Genomic DNA, 8,153 nt, shown 5'->3' on the forward strand with positions numbered 1-8,153 from the left:
CCAGCTTGCGTCTATGGGCAAGCCTAACTGCCCTATTCAGAGGGCAACATGGGCCCATCAGTTTGTTAGCAGACGGGCCTCACTCAGTGCACTCTTACAAGAACCCAGAGTGCATCGGGTTGCGTGCCGATTAAAAGAAAGGAGCTGATGATTAAATTATAATGCTGGCTCATTCGGACTCTCAGATCAAATGTCAGATCAAACTCACATTTCACTGCTGGTTATATATGCTCTATATAATTGTGTATGTGACAAATAAAAATCTTGAATCTTGATTGTTTGGAATGTGTGATATAATGAGGGGAGAAACACCAGACACTTACAGAATCCATGATGGTCATTTAACATTTAACAAGCACTGGAGAGTGGAACACACCAGACAGGACATCATGTCTCACTGAAACTATATTCCTCTTAAAAACAAACAAACTTATTAACACATCAGTAAAGTCCCAGCTCTCTTGCTATATTCAAAGATGGCATTTCTCTAGACAACTGTGCTTCAAAGAAACATTCAAACAAAAATGAAAATTCTGTCATCATTTCTGTCCACTCTTTCCATAACATCAAAGTGAATCAGAACTGTAGCTGTCCAATTATGAATAAAATAGCACCTTAAAAGTGTCATGAAAGTGGTGCATATGGCTTGTGCATTAAACTCCAAGTCTTCTGAAGCCATATGATACATTTGCATGAGGAACAGACTGAAAACTAAATGGTCATTCAGTTAAAATCGGCCCCTCCAGCTAACTGGTAACCACTTTGATTGCTTCGAGTGAGATGAACTTCAAGAAGCAGAGTAGTCAAATTTGTAAACAATCATGCAGACTAGTTTTGTGAAAGGATTTAAAGAAAAGATCAGATTTAAAACAAGGATGCATTCACAAATAAGACAACTCTAATTCTCTCATAGAATTAATCATACCAAAAAGAGATTCAATTTAAAATTCAGTCTATTTCTCACACTAACTAAATAACTTAAATTATTTAGGAAAAAAACAAATTAAATAAACCTTAATAATTTTTTAAATGGTGCATATAAAGACAAAGAAGCAAAAAAAGATTCAAAAAGTATCCAGCATACATTGGAATACAGTTTGCAAAGTAGTGCCAAGAGTATTTTGATTAGAGAAGTTTTGATAACCATTTTTAGTGACTATTTTAAGTGATATTTCCTGATTCAATCATAATGGAAAACAGCAATAATTAAAAATTAGTAGAATTATTCAAATTTGACTAGTAATGTAGGATAACTTAAATTTTGGTCTGTTTCTCACACAAAACTTTCATATGGCTTTAAAAGACTTCAAGTCACTCTATGATGATTTTTCATTCACTTTCAATGGAAAAAAGAAGGTCCTACAGATTTGAAACACCATAATGGTAAACAATAACAGAAGATTCATTTTTGGGTGAACTATGACTTTTTAAAGTGGTTATGCATGAGACCCCCATCAGGTCTTTACACCTTAATTTATTGAGCAGATGGCGGGAAGACTATCACTGATAAAAGCTGTCAGTGTGAGGTTAGTTTTACCTCCACCTCCACTGGACTCGCTGCATTATCTTTTGAACTTCTAGTCAAGGGCCTTTTAGCACTGATGGGTTACATTTCCTATGAGCCACAATCAATACCTGTTAAGCAACACTTTCATTTCTTAATTAAATGAGGAGAGAGATATTAATTTTGAAGCGTAAGGAGCCTTATGGTGTCTGACAGTTTATAGTGATTACCCTCTTCCATGTATGCTAGCACAAAGGTAATTAGACTTCTGTCGGCACAAGATGTTTTCCTGAGCCAAACCAATACAAGCCTTTGAGCAAATATGCCGTTAAGCGCTTCCGTGTTCCGTGTTTTCCGTGTCAGTTGGCCTGCTGACACTTTTTCACAGTTATTTTACTGGTATACCTCTCTTTTGTGGATTTTGACAGTTTTTTCCACCATCAGATGGCATGTGAGAGCACTTTACTTTCTGTTTCGACTGAGTTATTCAAAGGAATGTATAATACCTAGGAGTCAAAGGACACGGATGCAATTTTCGCAAATTTTTTCATCCCACTTTCCTGGTTAAATAGAGTAATCTTCTTATAAAATCCGAAGAAAATGCCCCATGCCGCCATGTATACCTGGTAACCTTGGAGAATGAATGGACGTGTGCAATGCAGATTTGACTGACAGCTCCTACCTACTCAGGCTCGTCTGAACCCTGCAACTGCGCTCCACTATCCTGGCCTTCCTGTATCTTATTTACAATCTAGTGTGGCCTGTAATGAAAGCTTGGCCATGCACTATTCATGGTCCACTCTAAAAGACCCTTTACTGCACTCTGAACGGCTCAGAGAAAGAGAGAGAGAGGAAGATCAGCTCACCATCAGGGTATGATACCATTTGGCCTCGGGTATCAAATCAGCCACCATGCTCGGGTCAGAGCATAGCCCTGAATCTACGGTTGGGCTTTGCTTATATAAAGTATTCAACATGAGGTACTTTTACGGAGCACTCCAAAGACAATAAGCACGGAGGAACATCCGCAGTTTCAATTACAGCAAGGCCATAATGTTGGCTAAGTCTAAACGCTTCTTTCCTTTTACCTTTTCACAGCTTCTCTTGGGCTTTAATTACAGAGTAAGAAAGTGATTAAACAGCCACATCACCAAACAATAGAAGTGTCAGGCTTCAAAATATCTGTCTAGAACAGGTGGTGTGCAAATACCAGACGAGCGAGTGTGTCAAAATAAAAGAAAAAAAAATGCATGCTTGTTATGGCCTTGTAATGATATGGCCAGGAAAAATGCAGGTTTAAAGCCCCATAGACCGGTGGGTTGAATTATAGTCCCAAAAAGGCAATATAGGGCCATATCCCAGATGCCCAATTCTGATACAAATAACTGCATGCAAGCACTGCCCTCAGAGTGCTTTGTGTTTTACATCGCAGGCAGTGTTGCGCACAAGCACTGGGGTACAAAAACAAATTATAGCCCAGTCAAATGGCAACAGGGGTGAGCTCAGCCAGTGTCAGAGAAAATACAGTACAGCTGGCTTCATGTCAAGGTCTGACCTTCTCAGGTATGCTGCTCTCTGGAGGAATGTATGAATACAGAAACAAACTCATGCACAAAAAATTATCTTATAATAATAATATCATTATTATTATACATGTGTTATTATACACATATACTAATATTATAGAGGCAGTCCACTCAAAAATAAAAATTCAGTCATCATTTACTCAACCTCATGTCGTTCCAAACTTGTATGCATTTCTTTCCTTCTACAGAACACAGAAGAAACATGATGTTGGCAATCAAACAGTTTTGGGTTGCATTGACTGCTATATTTTTTCCCCCATACAGTGGAAGGCAATGGGAACCAAATGTGTTTGATTGCCAACAATCTTCAAAATATCTTCCTTTATGTTCAACCAAAGAAAGAAAGACAGTTTTGAAACAACATGAGGGTGACTAAAGAGTAAAACATGACAGAATTTTCATTTTTGGCGCACTATCCCTTTAAAATGAATATTTATGTAATATATAATAATGGAAGGAATATTCCAGATCATTCAAGTTTCATTCTGTTGACAGCAACTGTGGCATAAAAGCACAAAAATTAATTTCAAAATCAGGCTTACAGTGAGGCACTTACACCAAAATACTAATTTTATGTGAGTATAAAATATTTGCTATACTATATCCTGTATAATGTATAGCAAAAAGAAGGTATGAATCTAAATCCTTTTTTTGCAGCAATCAACATTATGCTACAAATGCTGTCCATTGAGATTAATTTGTGTTAAACCTGGAATATCCCTTTAATAATTTTTTTGTACCAATATTTTCATATAAAATTGCATCATATGTTTTCATGAACAAAAAATAAAATTGCATGAATCACTGCTTGGAAAGCAAGTAGGCATTGCAGCTTTAAATGAGACAGGGTTATTTCTCACTGCCATAAAGGGATAGAGCTGTGCTGTATGGATTTTCTGTAGAGTTCAATTGAGTGAGAAGTTGTTTGGCTTGCAGTATTGACTTTTCCTGAATGCAGGCTAGTCAGGTGCTTCTGCTCATCTCCAATTATTCTGTCATAAAAAGACCACAGTGCAATAGTGAGCTATGGTTGCAGGTCTATGACATTAAGCAGCAAGCAGAAATCCCTCAAGATTAATTTTTCATTAATAGACAACCAGTCCGTCATGTCTTAAGATTGCTCTGATATTGTTCACGGTAATCAATAATTTTAATCGGAATAAAGCGCTTGAGACTGTCAAGATTCAGATGACAGGGCCAAACATGACACATAAAGTTATTAGGTTGGCAACACGCTAGTATTTTGATAATAGGGAAGAATGATCTGACCAAACTAAATCTGTGCATGTCAGGAAATGTGCTCATCCCTCAAGCTCACAATCAATATTAGAAATGGACTCATGCTTTGAAATCAAAAACAGAATATAATAAGCATTTCACTTTCAGTCTACATACAGCTTCTCATGGATAAAGTTGCAAATCTACAGTACTGTAAAAGATATGTATAATGCATGCAGGCATAAATAGAACAATTGCAAAATTACAGAAATATCTAATAAAAGAGTATAAATTAATATAATAAGTCAAAATAAAAAATTATGAATTGAAATAAAATGATTTACAATAACATGAATCATAGTTTGAGTGATCTAATTTTCTTGCTTAAAAACTGGTGAAACTATCAAGATAACTGTCAATTGAAAAGAAAAATTCTGTGGCAATTTTCTTTATTTTTTCCCAACACATGCAACTGTATTTTGGATGTGCATGCATGACATTTTCCATTATGTATGCAACATACAGTCTATATAAGAGAAAGACTGTAACTATCCTGCATATTCCAAAACCATACAGCATTATGAAATCAACTATATAAATGGCCAATTCTTTATCTGTTCTAAATGCTGGATGCAGGCATGAAGGTCACTTTATAGTAACTGCTAAGGCACTAATGGAAGGAAGGAAATATAATGTAATTAAAAGTCTTTTTGCTACGATTAACTTTTAGACAGAACCAAAGCCTTTGTAGAGCTGGAAAAGCAATTTCATCTAGCTCTTGCAGACCACATTCTCAGGCAGAACAACAAAGCTAGATGCAAAGAAAATCTCTCCTACACAGCTAAGTGAAAAATAAGAGAGTGTGACATATTACATGACCACAGACCGCCAATAACAAACACAATATGCCACCGTGCTCCCGTCCCTCCCCTGCGTGTGTCAGATACGGAGTAACTATGTATCAAATAATATATCGATAAATCTCTTCAAGGGGTGAGGTGGAAGCTATTAGCTTTCCCATCGATAGCTGATTTTACCAGAGGATAATCATTTTTTTTCTCCCAGTGGCCTGCCCTGATATTAAATCGATATCTGCTGTCAGAGTTAATTTTGGCAACAGAAGCAGTACAGACTGCGGATCGGGAGAATAGTGACAAGCCTTATGCGCTGTTTTACGCTATTTAACTGATGCCTGGGTTTGACAACACCATAATAAAATAGAAAACATGTGAGAGGCCTTACTTTATTAATAAAAACAGTAATGATATATAAATAGACCTATATGCAAAAACTCTTGGTCAAACCTTTACACTGGCCCTGCTCGTGTGTATGTGTGAGACAATTCACATCACCAATCAGTCAAGATAAAGATCTCCCTCTCAGCAGCATGAAAGGGGAAGTGAAAAGCGCTAGGAAGAAAAATCAATAAGGAACCACTCATTGAGGAGGCCACATGTGTGTCACTGTCAATAGGAGTTAATAGGCCTGGGCCCATCTCAGCAGACTGGACCGGCTCAGGCTCACTGCGTCCCCCCTCCATCACCTCATAGTGACAACTTAATACATACTGATAGACTGACTGCTTAATGCCACACCAGCCTTAGCATCTAATAAACAGGCTTGTTTAATAGGCCAGCATTAAGAGAGAAGGAACAAAAGATGTTGCGTTTTAGATTAAGGGCAACCTTCTGAAAGTGCAAAAGGTGTAAACAAAAGGGTAATTTGATATAGGTGCTTCTGCGATAGGCACATACAGTATATGGGAACACAATTCTGATCGGAGCATGTTTACCTTATAGCCAAGAGTAGGCTGACCTCCAAAGTGACACAGAGCAAGTAGATATCTGAGCTGTTATTATGAAATCTAAATTTAATGACGTTTGTCCAAACAGAAGATAAATGGTAAAAAATGAGCTTGTTAATTGGGGTCTGCAGGTCACATTGTTTGGTCCAGTTACACATTCTCCCCCTCATTAACACCCATTAAGACCTCATTTAAGGGGATCTAATTTTTTAATTGATTCTGGTTTAATTAATTTGTAATTAAAGAGGACCTCAGGAGAAGTTCTGCAAATTTTATGGCCCTTTGAAAAATTACATGTAGGGAGAGTGAGAGTCCCTGAGTTATAATATGAATGCTAAATTATGCACTGATGGAAAATACAAAACAGGAGGAGAGTGGAGCAGAAAATAACATCAAATATCTATAAGGAGCATCATTTAAAAATTATTATAAACCTAAAATACAGGGTAACATGTAATATGCATTAAACAACATGAGCAATACTTTTGCAGAATTTATTAATCTTGATTAATTTTACTTCATATCACTAATAGATTTTAATCATTTTAAGCTGTATAAATTAACATTGTTATTATGAACATAAATTAACAATTCATTTGCAAATTAACATTTAAGGAATAATTCACCCCAAAACTGAAAATTTGCTGAAAATGTACTCACCCTCAGGCCATCCAGGATGCAGATGATTTTGAAACAGATTTTAAGAAAATGTAGCATTGCATCACTTGCTCACCAGTGGATCCTCTGCAGTGAATAGGTGCCGTCAAAGAGAGTCCAAACAGCTGTTAAAAGCATCACAATATCTTTGTGAAGCAAAACGCTGCATATAATTTGTAATAAACTAATTCATCATTAAGGTATTTTAACTTCAAACCATTGCTTTTGGCTAAAATAAGTGTCCTCTACCCATAACATTACTTTCTCCTGTGAAAAAAAAGTTAATCTTGTCTGAATCAGGAGAGAAATATGCACAGATCAAGCACAGTTTACAGAAAGTGTTATTAAAGATTACGGTATTTTGGCTAAGTTTGTTTCTTACAAACATGCAGCTTTTCACTTCAAAATATGTTAATTGATGGACTGGAGTTACATGGAATACTTGTGAATTATTGTGATGTTTTTAACAGCTGTTTGGACTCTCATTCTGACGGCACCCATTCTCTGCAGAGGATCCACTGGTTAGTAAGCAATGTAATGCTACATTTCCCCAAAATTGTTACGATGAAGAAACAAACTCATCTACATCTTGGATGGCCTAAAGGCGAGTAAATATTTAGCAAATTATAATTTTTGGGAGATGTTTTCCTTTAATATAGATTAATAAATGCTGAGAAAGATTGCTGTTCATTAATACTTATTGATACTAATTGCATTAACCAAAAGTGAACCTTATTGTAAAGTGTTACCAGTATATGCAGCTAATCAAGAATTACCTCATGAGAGCCATCAAAGAGTCAAGTACTGTTAGCACACTTCAACTGAAGCACAACGCAGCAATTCCTGCAAAAGACAAGAAACAGAAAAAGACTACATCATAACATTAGTTACGATTATTAGCCTGTGATACCATGCAAAAGAACATTCCTTACCCTTCAATTTGAGTCCAGAGTGAAAATAATCAGGTTTAAATCACCAACCAAAAAGCAAGTTTGAACAACACGAGCCAAACATCTGTTGCACTCTCCTTGCTTCAGGTCAGACACATAAAGAGGAAAGGAGATCTATACATTTTTAATGGAACATAGAAATGTATAAATAGAGAATGGTAAGTGTGAAGTCCTGGCTCCAATTGACATTTCAATAAGTAGAACACAGCGTTACCGATCCATTCCCAACTTTCCTGAAACAATTATTGAGATGGTACCTTCAGGCCATGTGTGCTCGGCCTCCCTGGAGCCCCAGTGGCTGAAACAGTAATTGACTAAATTGTAGAACACATCGGGGCCATTTACTGTACAAATGTGCTGAAAATGAATCGTTTAAAATGAAATGAGGGTGACTCTCAAATTAGCAGGGAAAATGATTGAGATGTGGCTCAGGG

At 36.6% G+C, this 8,153-nt stretch overlaps 1 protein-coding gene across 1 annotated transcript in view; it reads right to left on the reverse strand.

Annotated features, from left to right (window-relative positions):
• LOC109097817 (SKI family transcriptional corepressor 1 homolog-B) overlaps nt 1-7,858 on the reverse strand; it is a 43,926-nt gene extending 36,068 nt beyond the window's left edge. Inside the window, exons 1-2 of the mRNA XM_042744101.1 lie at nt 7,702-7,858; nt 7,546-7,612 (exon numbers count right to left, since the gene is read on the reverse strand). The gene's annotated coding sequence lies outside the window, so the exon portion shown is untranslated. The remainder of the gene's footprint in view (nt 1-7,545; nt 7,613-7,701) is intronic.
• Nucleotides 7,859-8,153: the final 295 nt, after the last annotated feature.

The sequence above is a fragment of the Cyprinus carpio genome, chromosome B18 (assembly GCF_018340385.1).
Source record: "Cyprinus carpio isolate SPL01 chromosome B18, ASM1834038v1, whole genome shotgun sequence".
NCBI classification, from domain to species: domain Eukaryota; kingdom Metazoa; phylum Chordata; class Actinopteri; order Cypriniformes; family Cyprinidae; genus Cyprinus; species Cyprinus carpio.